The sequence below is a fragment of the Antechinus flavipes genome, chromosome 2 (assembly GCF_016432865.1).
Source record: "Antechinus flavipes isolate AdamAnt ecotype Samford, QLD, Australia chromosome 2, AdamAnt_v2, whole genome shotgun sequence".
In the NCBI taxonomy this organism is placed as follows: Eukaryota; Metazoa; Chordata; class Mammalia; order Dasyuromorphia; family Dasyuridae; genus Antechinus; species Antechinus flavipes.
Window position 1 is genome coordinate 656,509,673 of NC_067399.1, and position 17,089 is coordinate 656,526,761.

Genomic DNA, 17,089 nt, shown 5'->3' on the forward strand with positions numbered 1-17,089 from the left:
TCCAGTTCCATCCGGGTCTAAAGCAGAAAAGGGAATACACAAAATGACCATTCCTAGATAGTTTCTTACTGCAGGAAGTGCCAAAGCCCTGAACACATGGAAAGACTCTTCAGGGAAACAGACTAGAATACTAGTAGATTTAATCAGAGGCCCCTTCCATATGTAAAACTCCACCGCTGCCCTGCAGAGAGCAAAGAAAGGCCCCAAAAGGAGAAATAAAAGCATAGAAAATGAGAAAGGGGTGGGGTGGTGGAGAGTTAAAATAGGGCGAGAATGACTTAAACAACAACAACAACACAAGGCTTGGAGGGGTAGGGAAATTGAGGGAGAAGATACTCAAAAAAGCACAGAAGAAACACCAAAGACAAACAAGCAGAAGGGAAGTGGGTGGGGGGTGGGGAAGGTCAGAAGTAAGACCAAAAAAAAAATCTAAAAGTAATTAGTACTAAAAAAGCAGAAAAAGTAAAAGTAAAAAGAAAAGAGAAATGCAGAAAAGAGCCTGGGGGAAGGGAGAGACAAAGAGATAAGGTTGAGGAAGTGAGAAGAAAAAAAGGGTGAAGAATAATGGTCATTCTGGGAGTGATCCTAAAGGTGCCCTACACTAAAGTCAAGTGCTGTAGTTAGTTCTTATGGGGAGGGGGGAAAATGTTAAATTGTCACCAGAGAGAACAATTCAAACCAGGATCTTTGCTTATATAAAGCTTGGCCTGGATTCAAAAGTTTTATCTAAAATCATTAAGTAGTTTTGAGGACAAAAGGATTGAACATTTTCTTATTTAGTGTTGGATTTTTTTTCTTAATAGCCTATATACTTGGCAGTGATAAAATTATCTAACATAACAAAGTCACATTATCATTATGTTTTGATTCATTTTTTAAAAAGGTGCTCTTCATTCTTAATTACTAATCCTCAAATATTATCTTATTTGTGTGGTAAGGGATAGAGTGCAGAATTTGAAGGAGGAGCTGGGTTCTAATTTTATTTCAGACACAAAAGGTGTGGCGCTTATAAGTCATTTACCTTTTCAACCTCAGCTTTCATATATAAAATGAGGATAATAAAAGCACTCACAGGGGTTGTAGAGAGAATCAAATGAGATAAAATATACATAATGCTTTGAAATACTTAAAAGGTCTATAAAATTATTAGCTGTTATTATTATGTATCTGCTTTAAGTGCAGCCCCCTGAAAACTATGGTCAAAAATCATCTTCTATACTTTTAACTACCCTTGCCCCAATTCTAGGGACTTGTTTAAGATGCCCTATCAATTTCATTTCCTAAGGCTTCTTAAACAATTCTAATTAACATCAGGGGCCTCTAACAATTCTTAAACATTCTAATGTAGCCTATATTTGGGGAGTGGGGATGAGTGTGGGGGAGGGAGAACTGAAGAAAAAAATCGATGGTAAAAGAAGGAGCAATACTGATGTGGCAGCTTATCTGGTCGCAGTCCTATAACAGAGCAAGAACAGCTGCCTTCTCAAAGTCCCCAAGGCTCAGCATGCTATGTGCCCCCCCACCGTCCTGAGCAGCACACTGGAATACTGGAAGGGCAGCTTGCAGTAGCAACAGAGGTATTTGGTATTCCTGGATCTTCTAGCTTGAAAAACCTCAAGCACTCCCAAACATTTATTCAAGAACTACTCATTCCTAAAGTTCACATTACTGCCCCAGATGGAGAAAACAGGGAAATAAGTGATTTGTTGGAAACAGTTAAACTGGGGGAGGGGAAAGGAAAAAAAAAAAAAAAAAACCTTGAATATTTAAAAGATTTTCACTTCCCTGAGTCATTCTTCTTAACCACTTCTCTCAGAGACACTTAACTTTAAGCTTTATTTACATGGACTTTAATTTTTTGTGAAACTTCAATATGTTGCCTATTTTGGTTTCTTCTTTCACTTGGAGAGATTGCTAGTGCCTGCCATCCTGGCAAATCCCATTAGTCAGATTCCTAGCTATGTAGTCTTATTGCTTACATCATTCAGGGAAAACTTAAATTATCTAGAGGAGCCCAATCACCTATGATCCAAAGTTTTGCACCTTCCACATGGTCAGTCCAGAACTCCGGAGAAGATTAATTACTTTTCACTCTCCCCTTATCTCTTTCCCAGTTTCACAAGCCACCAGATCACGTCCCACACATCTTTTCCCTGGAATTTACTTGTCCAGATCTCCTCTTCCAAGCTTAGGGATCTGACAGAAGTTGAGCAGATCCTACACAGGGTGACTCAGGGCCTGGTTCAGGCAGAGTTTTAAAGCCACCATTCTGACATAACGTTAGCAATACTTCTTATATGCTAAGATCAGCTTCCTTTCTATCCCCCAAAGCCTGACCTGAACCAGTCTGCTCTCCCTTCACATCCTTCCAAGGACCTGCACTGGCTCAGTGCTTGGAAGATACCCACCTCTATGGATCAAGAGTGGCTAGTGCGACAAACAAGCACTTCTCCGCGGAGAAGCTAGGGGATCGGGAAAGAAAGGTGGGGGCCCTTTCGAAGGTATGGGGGGCTTCTCCTGATCACAGTCAACTCCTCCTCCTCCTCCTCAACTCCTCGAAGACTCTCTTGGCCCTCCTGAATGCTTTAGCATCCAAACTCTCAATATCCTCTAAGAGCAGCATTTGAGTCTGCAGGTACGGGAGCCAGCCTGCACCCCCTGACCAAGGGATAGGGCAAATATTGAAAGGAATGGGGTCGGGGGGTCGGGGAGTTCGGCTCTCTGGCGGGTCGGTAGCTACTCCCTCTTTCTTCCCATCCCAGCGAAGGAGGCAGGAGTTGGGGAGAAAGGAAAGGGTCCTCCCTGAGGCTCCCTCCACCCCCCGCGCTGAGCTCCCGCGGTGAGAGTGGGGACCAAGGCCAAGAAAGGAGTGAGTTCTGCTGGTGAAAAGGCATTGTTTACCAGCGAGAGGGAGACGGAGAAAGAAAAAAGGGAGAGAGAAAAAGGGGAAGGGGAGAGGGAGAAAGGAAAAGAGGAAGAGGAAGAAGGGAGAGAGAGAGAGAGAGAGAGAGAAAGGGGGGGAGAAAAGAGAGGGGGAAGGGAGGGAGGGAGAGAATTGGGAATACACCTCACACCTTCCCCACGGTTTCCCTAGGACTTCCAGTCAAAGGAGAAGAAGAGCAGTGGAAGGCTCCTTCGGGGAATAACCCTCCTGGCCTTGACACTAGGACGCCGTCTGCTCCTCCCATACTTTCCCCCAAAGTCCCCCAACAGCTTGAGGCAACCCAGCCCCAGCCCCAGCCCCAGAGTTCGGAATTCCCCACCTCCACCACTCGCCCGTTTTCGGGTCTCCTACCTCCCACCCCACCCCCACCTAGGTCCCGGCCGCGCTGCCCTGAAAAACTCCACGTCAGAGCTTGAGCCCGGTCCGGGGTAAAGCTCTACTGCAAAGCCCCCCTCAGCCCACTCCCCTCCGGGAGCGGGACTTACACGTACACGGCCGCAGGCTCTGAACGGCCCCCCAGCTCTCCACTCAGCACCAGGCTCCGGGACAAACTTTCCAACTCTCTCGGTACAGAGGGAAGACCCGTCCCAGTCTCCGCCGCGAACACGCAGGGGCTGTCCCGCAGAGAGCTCAGATCGGCCACCTCCAGCTCCCGAGAGTCCCGCAAAGGCCCCCGCACAGATACGTACCAGGCTCCACGCATTGTCAATCCGGCGCTCGCGGGGGAGGGAGACCCCGCTGTGGAGGTCTCGTCCTATCCCCGGTGGAAAGGCGAGCGGAGGAGCATGACTTCAAGCGGAATGGAGAATCCCGGGCAAGCTGAGCGGGGACGGAGGGGGCGGGGGACAAAGATCGGGGCTCCCGGCTCCGGAGGGGAGCCCGATGGGCTGCGGTTGCTGCTTGGCCCCGGAAGGGCAGCCCTTGGCAGGAGCAGTGTCTCCCCTGGACAGACCTCTGGAGTGAAGCTCCAGCCAGCTCTCTGCTCGCTGGACTGAGCGCTAGGAAGCAAGAAACAAAACACGAGGTGGATTTGCCCAAATTGGAGGAGGATTCTTTCCCTCGTCTCACCCCCACCCCGGGCTTGGGGCAGGAACTGGGGACCGGATAGGGGGGTGGGGTGGAGGGGAAGGAGAGAGACCAGGAGCCAAACTTGACAGATTTGCCTGTGGTTACCTTTCCCCCGTGGCACTGGTGGGCATCCAGAAGCAGAGAAGGTATCTTAGAAGGTAAGGGAAAGTTCTAATCTACAATTAAAGAGATGGCAAGAAAGGGAGAAAACCAGTGAAGTTTAACATGAAAGGAGTGTATACTCCCACTTTCTCAGGTAAGAAATCATCTGATAGAAATACAGGTGCTTATTAACCCCTGAGGGAGGAGCCATTATAAAATCTGCATGTTGTAAGGGGGACCAGGATAGGAAAGGAATAATACCTATTTGCTGGGAGCAAAAGCTCTTAATCAATGGTTCTTTTTGAACTTAAACTTCTTAGGAAGTTTGGGGACCTAGGGTTTGTTTGTTTGTTTGTTTTTTTATGTTCTGGGGTTTTTTTTTGCTGAGGCAATTGGGGTTAAATGACATTCGCAGGGTCACACAGCTAGGAAGTGTTAAGTGTGTCTGAGACCATATTTGAATTCAAGTCTTCCTGACTTCAGGCCCAGCTCTCAATCAACTTCCTAGGTCCTTGGGGCAATACTCAACACTTCCTAGTTGTGTGACCCTGTACATGTAGCACTTAACCCCACTTGCCTCAGCAAAAACAAAACAAAACAAAACAAACTGAATAACAGTAGCAAGAGTTTATAAGAGTCCAATAGAATTTATTAGTCAGGGAAACAACTTGATCAGCAACATGAAAAAAAATTAGAATGGGGAAAAATTTTGATATAGAAAAACTAACCAGAATGCTATTGTAATAAATCCGGTGAGAGGCAATGAAGACCTGAATTATGGAGGTGACTTATGAATAGAGAGAAGAAAACATATACCAGAGAGGCTATCAAAATAAAAATAACATGATTCAACAACTGAGCAGATATGGGGGGTGGGTGAGAGTGAGGAATCCAAAGAAAACACCAAAATTATGAGCCTAGATGAGTAGAAGGATGTCCTCAATAGAAAAAAAAAAGATCCAAAAGACAGGTTGGTTTTGAGGGTAGGATATGAGTTCAGTTTAGGATGAATGTTGAAAATTTTCTAAACATATGTTTTGAAAATAAAAAGTTTTACTACTAATAAAAATATAAGCAAAGATATTCTTCAATAGTCACCTTGCAAAATCTTATATTCCTTCCCTTCCCTTCATCCTCTCCCCTAGACAGCAAGTAATCCACTATATGTTAAACATGTGCAATTTTTCTATACACATTTCCACATTTATCCTGATACACAAGAAAAAACAGATCAAAAGGGGGGAAATGAAAAAAAAAGAAAGCAAACAGCAAAAAAATGAAAATAATATGTTATAATGCATCTTCAGTCCCCACATTCTTTCTGGATGCAGATGATTCTCTCCCTCACAAACCTAATGGAATTGGCCTGAATCACCTCATTGTTGAAAAGAGCCATGTTCATCAGAGTTGATCATCATGTAGTATTGTTGCCGTATACAATGTTCTCTTGATCCTGCTCATTTCACTCAGCATCACTTCATATAAGTCTCTCCAGGCCTCTCTTGAAATCACTCTGCTGGCCATTTCTTATAGAATACTAATATTCCATAACATTCATATAACATAACTTATTCATTTATTCCCCAAATGATGGGCATTCACTCACTTTCCAGTTCCTTGTCAATACAAAAAGGGCTGCTATGAACATGTTTGCACATGTGGACCCTTTCCCCATTTTTATGAGCTCTTTGGGATATAGACCCAGCAGAAAACCTACTAGATCAAAGGATATGCACAGTTTAATAGTCCTTTGGGTATAGTTCCAAATTTTCCTCCAGAATGGTTGGATCATTTCACAACTCCACCAACAACATATTAATGTCCCAGTTTTCCCACATCCCCTCTAACATTTATCATGATCTTTTTCTGTCTTCTTAGCCAATCTGAGAGGTGTGTAGTGGTACCACAGAGTTGTCTTAATTTGTATTTCTCTGATCAATAATGATTTAAAGCATTTTTTCATATAACTAGAAATGGTTCTAATTTCATCACCTGAAAGTGGCCTCTTCATTTATCAGTTGGGAAATAGCTTATATTCTGATAAATTTGGGTTAATTCTCTATATAGTTTAGAAATGAGGCCTTTATCAGAACTCATGGAATTGCCCCCTCCCCCCATTTTCTGTTTCCCTTCTAATCTTGGCTGCATTGGTTTTGTTTGTACAAAAACTTTAAAATTTAATATAATAAAAATTCTCCATTTTGCATTTCATAATGTTCTCTATTTCTTCTTTGGCCATAAATTCCTTCCTTCTCCATAGATCTGAGGAGTAGATGATCCGGTGTGCTCCTAATTTGCTTATAGTATCACCCTTTATGTTTAAACTATGAAGTCATTTCAACCTTATCTTGATATAGAGTGTTTAGGTGTTGGTCATTGCCTGGTTTCTGCCATACTATTTTCCAGTTTTCCCAGAAATGTTGGTTAAACAGTGAATTCTTATCTAAAGGAAGTTAAAAAAAAAAAAAAAAAAAAACCTCTGATAAATTGATTTTCCCCTAGATTAGCAGATGAAATTTTAGGTGGTTTAGGTGCAGGTAAAAGAAAGAAATGAGATGCTAAGATCTTAAAAGGAAATACAAAGACGTATATAGCAGTTTGCCCTTTAAAAGGTTTAAAGAATTTCTCCTATCTTGATGGAATTAAAAGATAGCTAGCCATTGCTGGCTGAAAGGTCAGCCTATCCTTTGTGTCTTACTTAAAAAGCAAAATACATTCTCTAAGGAGTCAATCCAGGCAGACAATTCTGCAGAGTCTGCTTTCTGGCAGCAGAGAAGAGAACATGCTTTGGAAAGAGAACTTACACCTTGAGAGGTTTAGGCAATTATTCCCAGACTCTATAGTCTCTCCCCGATCCCACTATGAAGAGTAACTATTCACCAATAGGAGACAACAGAATTAGCATGGAATAGGGAATAAGCCCAATGAATAAATCAGTTCAGAGGGAGTTAAAGCTTGGGTTCTTTGTGGTTAAGATGTGGTCAAGAAAAGACCTAGGAAGCAGGGCTGAGTAACCAGCCTGGCAGAGACACTGTCCTTAGGAAGAACAGAATCAGGATAACATAAGAGAAAGTACATCCATTCTGTGCAGTGGCAGAGTTACCTGGGTCACATGAATGGGTCTAATACTTCTATTCTTGGATGAAGCTATGGGAAAGCACATCCTAAATTTTGGGAGGGTTAATGTTATGAATTTATTGTTCATGCTATGTCATGTTAGTAAATTTTTTCCTGTGAGTTAAATTTTCTGGCTGACTATTAAAGGTAAATGCATAAGTGGGTGCATAATAATAACTTATATATACTTAATACCTTAAGACTTACAAAGTGTTCCTCTTCCCTCCAAGACTGCACTACCTCACCCCCGTAGGACAAATGTTATTGTTTCCATTTGACAAATGAAAGCTTCAAAGTGCCATTAGTGGGGGGAAAAAACCAAAACTGGCCTGAGAGTCAATGATCAAATGATATAATGTGTAGATAATTTAAAGTGTTATATAAACGTTGTCATCATTGTTGCCATCTTCATCATAATAATCATCAGTTCCTGTTCTACCTCTGACTGTGTAACACTGGGCAAGTCACTTAGTATCTCTGTATTCTAAAGATAGAAAGTGAGGAGAAAGTGTTGACCTGCCTCAGTGGAGGGAGTTTCTAAAAGAGTTTTCTATGCTAATGAAATCACACTTTCAGCCTCTGTCCCTAACAAAGAAAGGGAAACAGACCAGGAGGCAGATCTTAAGAGGAATTTCTTTTTGCCCCAAGCTACATAACTAGACCCTGATGGAGTTGGAATTTGAACCTATATCTTTTGGTTCCAGGGATTCTGCTCTTTCCAGTACAGCAGCAAGCATCAAAGAAGGTTATTGTTATTATTATTATTATTTGGTCAAAAACAATCATCTGTGTCAGGAAGCCATTAACATTTGGGTAAATTATTTCCAAATATAAATTTTATACAAAATACTGGGAAGGAAAGAAGAGGGAAATAATTCTTTAAAATTTCTATTTTTATTCTTTAAAAAATATGGATTTCTATTCTTTAAAAATATAGATTTCTGGGGGTGGAATCAAGTTATCAGAGTAGAGAAAACTGGACTTTCTCAACATTGCTCTCAAAATAATTTAAAAATAATTTCTCAAATAAAACTCTAGAATGGTAGAGACAACAAAAGGTCAGAGTGAGACATTCCTCTTGACCAAAGCAACATGGGAGACTGAAAAGAGATATCTTTGATTTGGAGGAGAAGCTGGTCCAGAGCCCATATGGATGATTTAACAACAGCGGGACTAGCTGATGAAGACAGAAGTAGCACCCACTTTGAGAGCTCTCAAGCCAGAGATGATAAGGGGACCCAGTAATTGATCAAAGATCACAGGAGATCCCGGTGCTAGCTATCACAGGACCAGATACTTTGGTAAGTCCATTATCTATACCTACATCCTGGTTGTAGTTCAAAGGCAAAGAGGAGTACTTTCAATCTCACTTCATATTCAAAAGAATCTGAGACCCTGAGGAACAGTATTGTTTCTTGTTCTAAAGAGCAGTATCAATTGTAATCCCAAGGGATCAGGGGCCCTTACTGGACAAGGACCAGAAAATGCTGACCAAGAGAGTAGTAATCACGCCTCTCCTCAGATCACCTCACATCTTGGAAGCATCAAAAACTCCAAAAACTTCAGAACTATCTCTGAAAATAGCCAGTTGAAAAAATGTGAAACTTCAGACAGAATTCCTCCCCCACCCATAACCCCCCCCCCCCAGACACACGGGAACAGAGTCCAACATTAACATAAAGTTCCAACAAGAAATAGAGTGGAAAAATTAAAAAAAAAAAAAAAGAATTTGACTACAAAAAGCTACAATGGTGACAGGAAAGATCAAGACATAAATTCAGAAGAAGACAAGGGAGTCCAAAGAATGAAAAGAAAAGCAATTAAACAGGGGGCAATGTGAATTGGACACAAGCCCAATAAAAAATCCAGGAAGAGCTAAAAAATTATTTTCAAAATGGAATAAGAATTGTAGAGGATAAAATTAAGTAAAAAATGAAAACAAAGGAAGTAAATTAGGAAAAAACAAGGAATCGCCTGAAAAAAAGAAAGACATGAAAAATACTGATGAAAAGAACATGTTAGGAACCAAGGATTGTCCAAATGGAAAAAGAGGTACAAAAGCTCAAATTAGAATCTGGCAAGTGGAACTTAATGACTACACAAGACATCAAGAAACAATAAAACAAAGTCAAAAGAATGAAAAAAATTGAAGAAAATGTGAAATATATCACTGGAAAAATAACTCCCCTGGAAAATAGACTTAAGGAGAGATAATTTAAGAATTATTGAGTTACCTAAAAGCTATGCACAAGAACTGAAAATCAAAAGAAAATACTTTAGGAAACAACATTCAAATACTGTGGAGCCACAGTCAGGATCACAGAAGATCTAATATCTACCACATAAAAGGAGCAGAGCGCCTGGAATATGACATTCTGGAAGCAAAAGAACTAGAATTGCAACCAGGAATAACTAACCAGAAAAAAAAATAATCCTTTGAAGGGAAAAAATGAATATTTAATGACATAGATGATATTTAAGCAGTTCTGATGAAAAGACCAGAACTAAATAGAAAAATCTGACTTTCAAATACAAGACTCAAGAGAAAACTAAAAATGTAAACATGAAAGAGAAATAATTAGGGATTCAGTAATGTTAAAGTATTTAAAGAAGATATATCTATCTTCTAAGTACTTTATCATTACTTTAAAAAGTAAGGATTTTACATACAAAGAAGATGTGGGAATGATAAAATTGTGTTGGGATGATATAAACAACAACAAATGCATAGGTGAAGTTTGAAGGGAGAATGAAGAAGGGATCAGAAGAATGGGGGAAATTATCTCGCATGAAAGAGATATACAAGAAAGAGTTCTTACCTAGAAGGGAGAAACTATAAGGGTGAAAAGGCAATGCTTAAACCTGACTCACATCTAAATTAGTTGAAAAAAGGAGACAATATATATCCATATCCGATTGGTAATAGAACTCTCTCTTACCCAAAAGGAAAGCAGGAGGAGAAGGTTTCAAGAAAGAGGAAAATGATAAAAGAGAAAGCAGATAAAAGGACACAGTGGTCAGAAGCAAAATAAGCTTTATAGGAGGAATGGGATAAAAAAAGAGAAGGATAAACAGAAGAAAATAGGATAAAGAGGAGTTTAGAGTTAGTAATTATAACTGTCACTATGAATGAGATAAGCTTAATCAGAAAATGAAAGCAAATAGCAGAATGGATTGGAAACCAGAATCCAAAAATATGTTGATTCCAAGACACATACTTGAAACAGAGAGCCACATACAGAATTAATAAAAGGCTGGAGCATAATCTATTGTACATCAGTTGAAGTAAAAACAAAAACAACAACAACAACAACAAAACCAATTATGATCTTAGACAAGACAAAAGCAAAAATAGATCTAATCAAAATGGGTAAGCAAGGAAACTATATCTTACTAAAAGAAACCATAGATCATGAAGTAGTATCAATACTACACATATTTGTACCAAATGACACAGCATTCAAATTCTTTTTTTGTTTTTGTTTTTGTATTGTTTATTTTCACATGTTGGATTACAAAATATCGAAGGATGCAATTTATAAATCATTTTGTAAAACAAAATATTACACATGTCAGTTATAGTTACAGCTATTTCTAATATATACCACTGTTATGGGCCAGAACTTGAAACAAGGTGCTAAGTCACTAGAGTAAATTCGCTTATGTTCACACATTGGAGTTCACATCTTTGGAGAGCATATATAAGCTAGGAGCCTCAACTAGGATTGACTTCTGGAGATTCACAAGTCCAGGAGATTCACAATTTTAGTGGAGGAGATTCACAAGTCACAGCTCCCACAATCCCACTCTCGGAGGAGGAGTCAACCTTTGAGTTCACACCTTTAAGAGATCATATATAAGAAGCTCTTGGAGCCTCAGCCAGGAGTCATTTGGGAAATTGAGAAGCCAGGATTCAGTTGGGCAGAATGAAGGATTCGGGAGAAGAAAGGCTGAAGCTGGAAGAGGCAAAAGACTAGTGGCAAGAGCTCTTGGAATCAAGGAAAGAGGCCTCAAAGAAAGCTAACTGGGCTATTTTGAAGAAGACAATAAAGGACCTGAACTTTTAACAGCTGGCTGGATTTGAGGTGATTATTACTCTGAACAGAAAGGAAGGCTGCTTCTAGAAGCCCTCCAAGAAATCTGCTCCCAGAGAACCATTATATTTTAGAAATTAAGAACATTACATACTACTTATAGATTTTATGTAGACACTTTCCTTTATTTTCATCTTTACGTTAAATTTTTTTAAAACTCTCAGATATGTATATGTGCTATTAGATATGAAATTCCTTCATTATTGAGTTTTTTTTTCAATTGAAGCTTTTTATTCACAAAGCATATACATGGGTAATTTTCCCAACATTAACCCCTGCCTAACCCCCTACCGCAAATTTTCCCTTTCTTCCCCCCATCCCCTCCCCAACCCATCAGGCTGTCTAATACATGTCAAATATGCTGAAATACATGCCAGATCCAATATGTGTATACATATTCACACAGCCATCAGGTTGCACTAGAAAAATCAGATTAAGAAAGAAGAAAAAGAAAAACTAAGAAAAAAGAAACAAAATACAAGCAAATAATAACAGAGTGTGAGAATCCTATGCTGTGTACCACTCTTTGTTCCCATGGTTCTCTCTCTGGGTGTAGATAGATAGTTCTCTTCATCACTGCACAAGTGGAACTGGTCCGAATCATCTCAATGTTGAAGAGAACCATGTCCATCAGAATTGATCATCATATAATCTTGTTGTTACTATATATAATGATCTCCTGGTTCTGTTCATTTCATTTTGCATCAGTTCATGTAGTTCTCTCCAAGCCTCTCTGAAATCATCCTGCTGGTCATTTCTTATAGAACAATAGTATTCCATAGCATTCATGTACCATAATTTAATCAGCCATTGTCCAATTGATGGGCATCCACTCAGTTTCCAGTTTCTTGCCACTACGAAAAGGACTTCCACAAACATTTTTGCACATGTGGGTCCCTTTCCCTCTTTTAAGATCTCTTTGGGATATAAGACCAATAAACACTTCTGGATCAAAGGATATGCACAGTTTGATAACTTTTTGAGCATAGTTCCAAAGAGCTCTCCAGAATGATTGGATCCATTCACAATTCCACCAACAATGTGTCCCAGTTTTCCCACATCCCCTCCAACGTTTGTCATTATCTTTTCTTATCATTTTAGCTAATCTAACAGGTGTGTAATGATATATCAGAGTTGTTTTGATTTGCATTTCTCTGATCAATAGTGATTAGGAGCACCTTTTCATGTGGCTACAAATAGTTTCATATTTGTTCCTATCGATGAGGTGAGATCTAGTTTTCGGGGTTCCAGTGAGGAAACCAAAATATGATGAGATCTAGATTTAGGGTTATCAGGGAACCAAATGATGAGATTAGGGTTCCTGGTGGTCAGAGAGTTAAATGATAAGATTAATGGCAGGTTTGGGGTTCAGGGAACCAAATTAAGAAGTTTGGCTCTCCTAAATCCCCTTGGGATTCAGCACATGGGTAGGGAGTTTTGGGGAACCCCCTTCTGACAGCACAGAGATTCTTCATAAAGGAATTTATGAGCACAAAAACCTAGATTAGTAAAAGAGGTTTATTATAGGCATTGGGAAGTCAACCTGTGCTATGCATGAATAGAAAGGCTGAATTCCTTAGTGGCAAAGTCCCAGCAAGGGAAGTAAAGTTTAGAGAAATCCCGACAGAGAGTCATAAAGTCTCATTAGGGAAATAGGTGAGGGAGATAAAGAGAGGATAGCGCTGGAATAGAATATTCCAGCACACAGAGTTTGCTATGCCAGGAGGAAAGAGAGTTTCCTTGGCATTTTAGCTTCTCTGCAAAGAGAGGGTTTTAGATTGGCTCTTTTATAATAGAAGCTTTGGCTATAAGCCAAAGGGGGCTACTGGGAGATAGTGGATGGAATTCTAAGTTGGCTCTTTTTATCTACAAGCTGGGTTTCATCTTGAGCTGGAATTGAGAAAATCTTAAAATTGAAAGGGTGTTTCTCCAATTCAATGGGATATTGGTATCTCCAACTCTGGACTCAGCTAGTCCCACCTATATTACAGAGTGAAGCTATTTGTCCTCAGCAGGTCTTTACAGTGGCAAGGTTCAAGGAAATTTTCTCCTTTAAGGAGCTCCAAGTGCTTTACCTCATGGCTCATTCCCAAAGTCAGAGAAAGAGAAAGAGTTTGGGGGCTCCCCTCATCAATATTCTTTGACCATTTATCAATTGGAGAATGGCTTGAACTATTATAAATTTGAGTCAGTTCCCTATATATTTAAGAAATGAGCCCTTTATCAGATCCTTTGGATGTAAAAGTGATTTCCCAGTTTTATTGCTTCCTTTCTAATCTTGTCTGCATTAGTTTTGTTTGTACAAAAACTTTTTAACTTAATATAATCAAAATTATCTATTTTATGATCAATAATGATCTCTAGTTCTTCTTTGGTCACAAATTCCTTCCTCCTCCACAAATCTGAGAAGTAAACTATCCTATGTACTTCTAATTTGTTTATAGTATTATTCTTTGTGTCTAGATCATGAACTCATTTCGACCTTATCTTGGTATATGGTGTTAGGTGTGGGTTTCTACCATACTAGTTTCCAGTTTTCCCAGCAATTTTTGTCAAATAGTGAATTCTTATCCCAAAAGGTGGGGCTTTTTGGTTTGCCAAATATTAGATTGTTATAGTCATTGGCTATTTTGTTCTGTTAGCCTAACCTATTACAATGATCAACTAGTCTATTTCTTAGCCAGTACCGAGTGGTTTTGATGACTGCTGCTTTAATAATATAATTTTATATCTGGTACAGCTAGGCCACTTCACTTGCTTTTCTCTTCATTAATTCCTTTAAAATTCTTGACCTTTTGTTCTTCCAGATGAATTTTATTGTTATTTTTCTAGTTCAAATTCTTTTTTTTAAAGGAAATATTTATTGGTTGTTTTTTTTTTTATCTTTATATTGTCTGAATTTTCCCCTGACTCCTCTTCTTTCCTACCTCCCAGAGATCTATCCTATAATATTACTTTAAAAAAGAAAAAGAGAAAGATGAGGGGAAAATTCTGACATTAGATTTGATATTCTATACCTATGTCCCCCTAACCCCTTTCTTCAAAGGATTTGGGGAAGGGGTCTTCTCATAACTCTCTGGGGTTAAGTTTATTCGTCGAAATTCTGCCAACTTTAAGTTTTGATTGTTTTGTCGTTGTTCTTTCCATTTACATTGTTGTAGTAACTGTGAATATTGTTTTCTTGGGTCTGTATACTTCACTCTGTACCAGTTCATGTAGATCTTTTTATGCTTCTCTGTATTCATCATATAATTTCTTGTAGCACAGTAATATTCATTGACCACTATTTGTTTAATCATTTCCTAGTAGACCAGGAGCTGTTTTGTTTTTAGTTCCTTGCTGCCAAAAAAAAGTGGTGCTATCGATATTTGGTGTATTTTCTTTTATCAATGATATGACCAGCAGTGTAATCTCTAGGACAAAGGGAATCAACAATTTAGCCCCTTTATTTGAATGATTTCAAATTGCTTTCCAAAATAGTTGTATTGATTTATAGCTACATTCCCTAACTTTCCATATCTCCTAAAGTAAAGCTTTATTAATTACTTTTTTTTTTTTTTGGCTGAGGCAATTGTGGTTAAATGACTTGCCCAGGGTCACACAAATAGGAAGTGTTAATTGTCTAAAACCAAATTTGAACTCAGGTCCTCCTGATTTCAGGGCTGGTGCTCTATCTACTATGCCACCTAGCTGTCCCTATTAATTACTTTTGATGTTTTTTCACATCATGAATTATGGAGCAGCTAAGTAGATGAATGCAAACAATGTTGTCTTTGGAGTCAAGACCTTAATTTGAATCCTGTTTCTCATACTTACTAGTTGTGTGATCTTGGAAAAGTCACTTTGCATCTCTGGAGTTCCATTTCCTCATCGATAAAATAAAGGGGCTGGATTCTATATCCTCTAAATCTATGATCCTCTAAATATGAAAAAGATGGGTATGAATTGCTTCATTTGCTTGCTTTGGCACCACAGTTGCTAATCAGGGCGCCATTGTTTTGTGATGTCACACAAGAACAGAATATATGAAGGTATAGAAGAGTATAGGAGATAGCGGGCTCATCAGAACTGCAGGTGCTACTCCAAAGGGATGTTTTATTTGGTCTTGTGGACTTCAAAGAGGTTGCATAGTTCCGCCCTTTAATGCTAGTGTAGACAGTCTACTTTCTTTTGGGATAGGTTGGTATTTTGCTCTACTTTGATGCGTTTCCCTACTACAGTAACAATTTGCCTCTGGTAAAGGAGTAGGCCAAAGTTGTACTGAAAGATCCCTCAGATATGGAAGAGAGGGAGGATTCTGCAGTTTCTCTTGGAACCAATGCAGCCAGGAGCCCTGGAGACTGTCAATTTAGTCAAAAAGTTTGTTCTCTCTAAAAGAGAATATCAGCACTAGACCTGCCCCATGAAGCAAAGCAAGTCTAATAAATCCTTTCTGGTTCCTCAGTAGTGTATAGCTTCCAGGCCAAGCATCTGGGTCCACAATGACTACTAGCAAGTTTCCACTTTCCTTCTTGCTCAGCAAGTATGAGACACCCTCCTTCTCTGATGCGACTAAATCTACAGTCAGAATATAATCACTGAAAAGGGGAATTTGGAACCACAAAGTCAGCATCATCAGGTGGTCACAGATCTCAGGAAACAAAGATGAAAAACTGATACCTTCAATATAGAAGTTGGTGAAAGCTCCAACAGCCAGAAGACCAAGTGGATGGAAGCCAGTAATATAATTCTGGGTTGGGCCCAGTTTCACTGTCTTGATAAGTGAGACAGGTACTTCCATACACGCCATTGCTACATGAATTGAATCTGTCTCCCACCTTTCCTTGGGGTACTGAGGAACCAAAACTGGCTGAGGAAGAGCCTAATGAAGATGATTATGCAGACTATACACCCAAATCAGGTAACTGAAAATCCACTGAGCCCCAGCTAGAGTCTACAGCTGCTGTTCCAATGCATTCAGAGAGGCAAGAAGGAATTCATCTTCACCCCAGCAAACTGGTGGTCTCTTCAACTGTCTCAGAGGAGTGAGGAAAGGAGGGAGAGAGGCTCCCTTAGATTGTCCAGTAGGATCTCCAAACTCATTCGGAGCAACCAGTATTCAAATTCTTAAAGAAAAAGTTAAATGAATTATAGTAGGAAACAGACAATGGGTGACTTCAACTTCCCCTTCTCAGAACTAGTTAAGACTAACTATAGAAAACAAATAAATAAGTCAAGAAGATGAATACAATTTTAGGAAAAGTGAAATATGATAGACCTGAATGGTAATATAGAGGAGCATATTTCTTAGCTGTACATACATGACACCTTTACAAAATTAGCCTTGTATTAGAGTAAAAGCATCACAACTAAATGCATAAAAGCAGAAATGCACACTTTTCTAGACAAAATGCAAAAAAAATACATTTAATAAAGATCCATGGAAGCACAGGTTAAAAGCTAATTGGAACCTAATTTTTTTTAATTATAACTTTTTATTGACAATACATATGCATGGGTAATTTTTTACAACATTATCCCTTGCACTCGCTTCTGCTCTGACCTTTCCCTTCCCTCTATCCAACCCCTCCCCTAGATGGCAGGCAGTCTTATACATGTTAAATATGTTATAGTATATCCTAGATACAATATATGTGTGCAGTTCTCTTGTTGCACAGGAAGAATTGGATTCAGAAGGTAAAAATAACCTGAGAAGAAAAACAAAAATGTAAACAGTTCACACATTTCCCAGTGTTCCTTCTCTGGGTGTAGCTGATTCTGTCCA

At 39.4% G+C, this 17,089-nt stretch overlaps 1 protein-coding gene and 1 pseudogene across 1 annotated transcript in view; both read right to left on the minus strand.

Moving 5' to 3' along the window:
- TET1 (tet methylcytosine dioxygenase 1) overlaps positions 1 to 3,997 on the minus strand; it is a 173,917-nt gene extending 169,920 nt beyond the window's left edge. The window contains 1 exon segment of the mRNA XM_051982566.1: positions 3,634 to 3,997. The gene's annotated coding sequence lies outside the window, so the exon portion shown is untranslated.
- An 11,390-nt stretch (positions 3,998 to 15,387) lies between these two features.
- The window catches only part of LOC127546997 (2-acylglycerol O-acyltransferase 2-like), a 33,331-nt pseudogene continuing 31,629 nt past the window's right edge, over positions 15,388 to 17,089 (minus strand).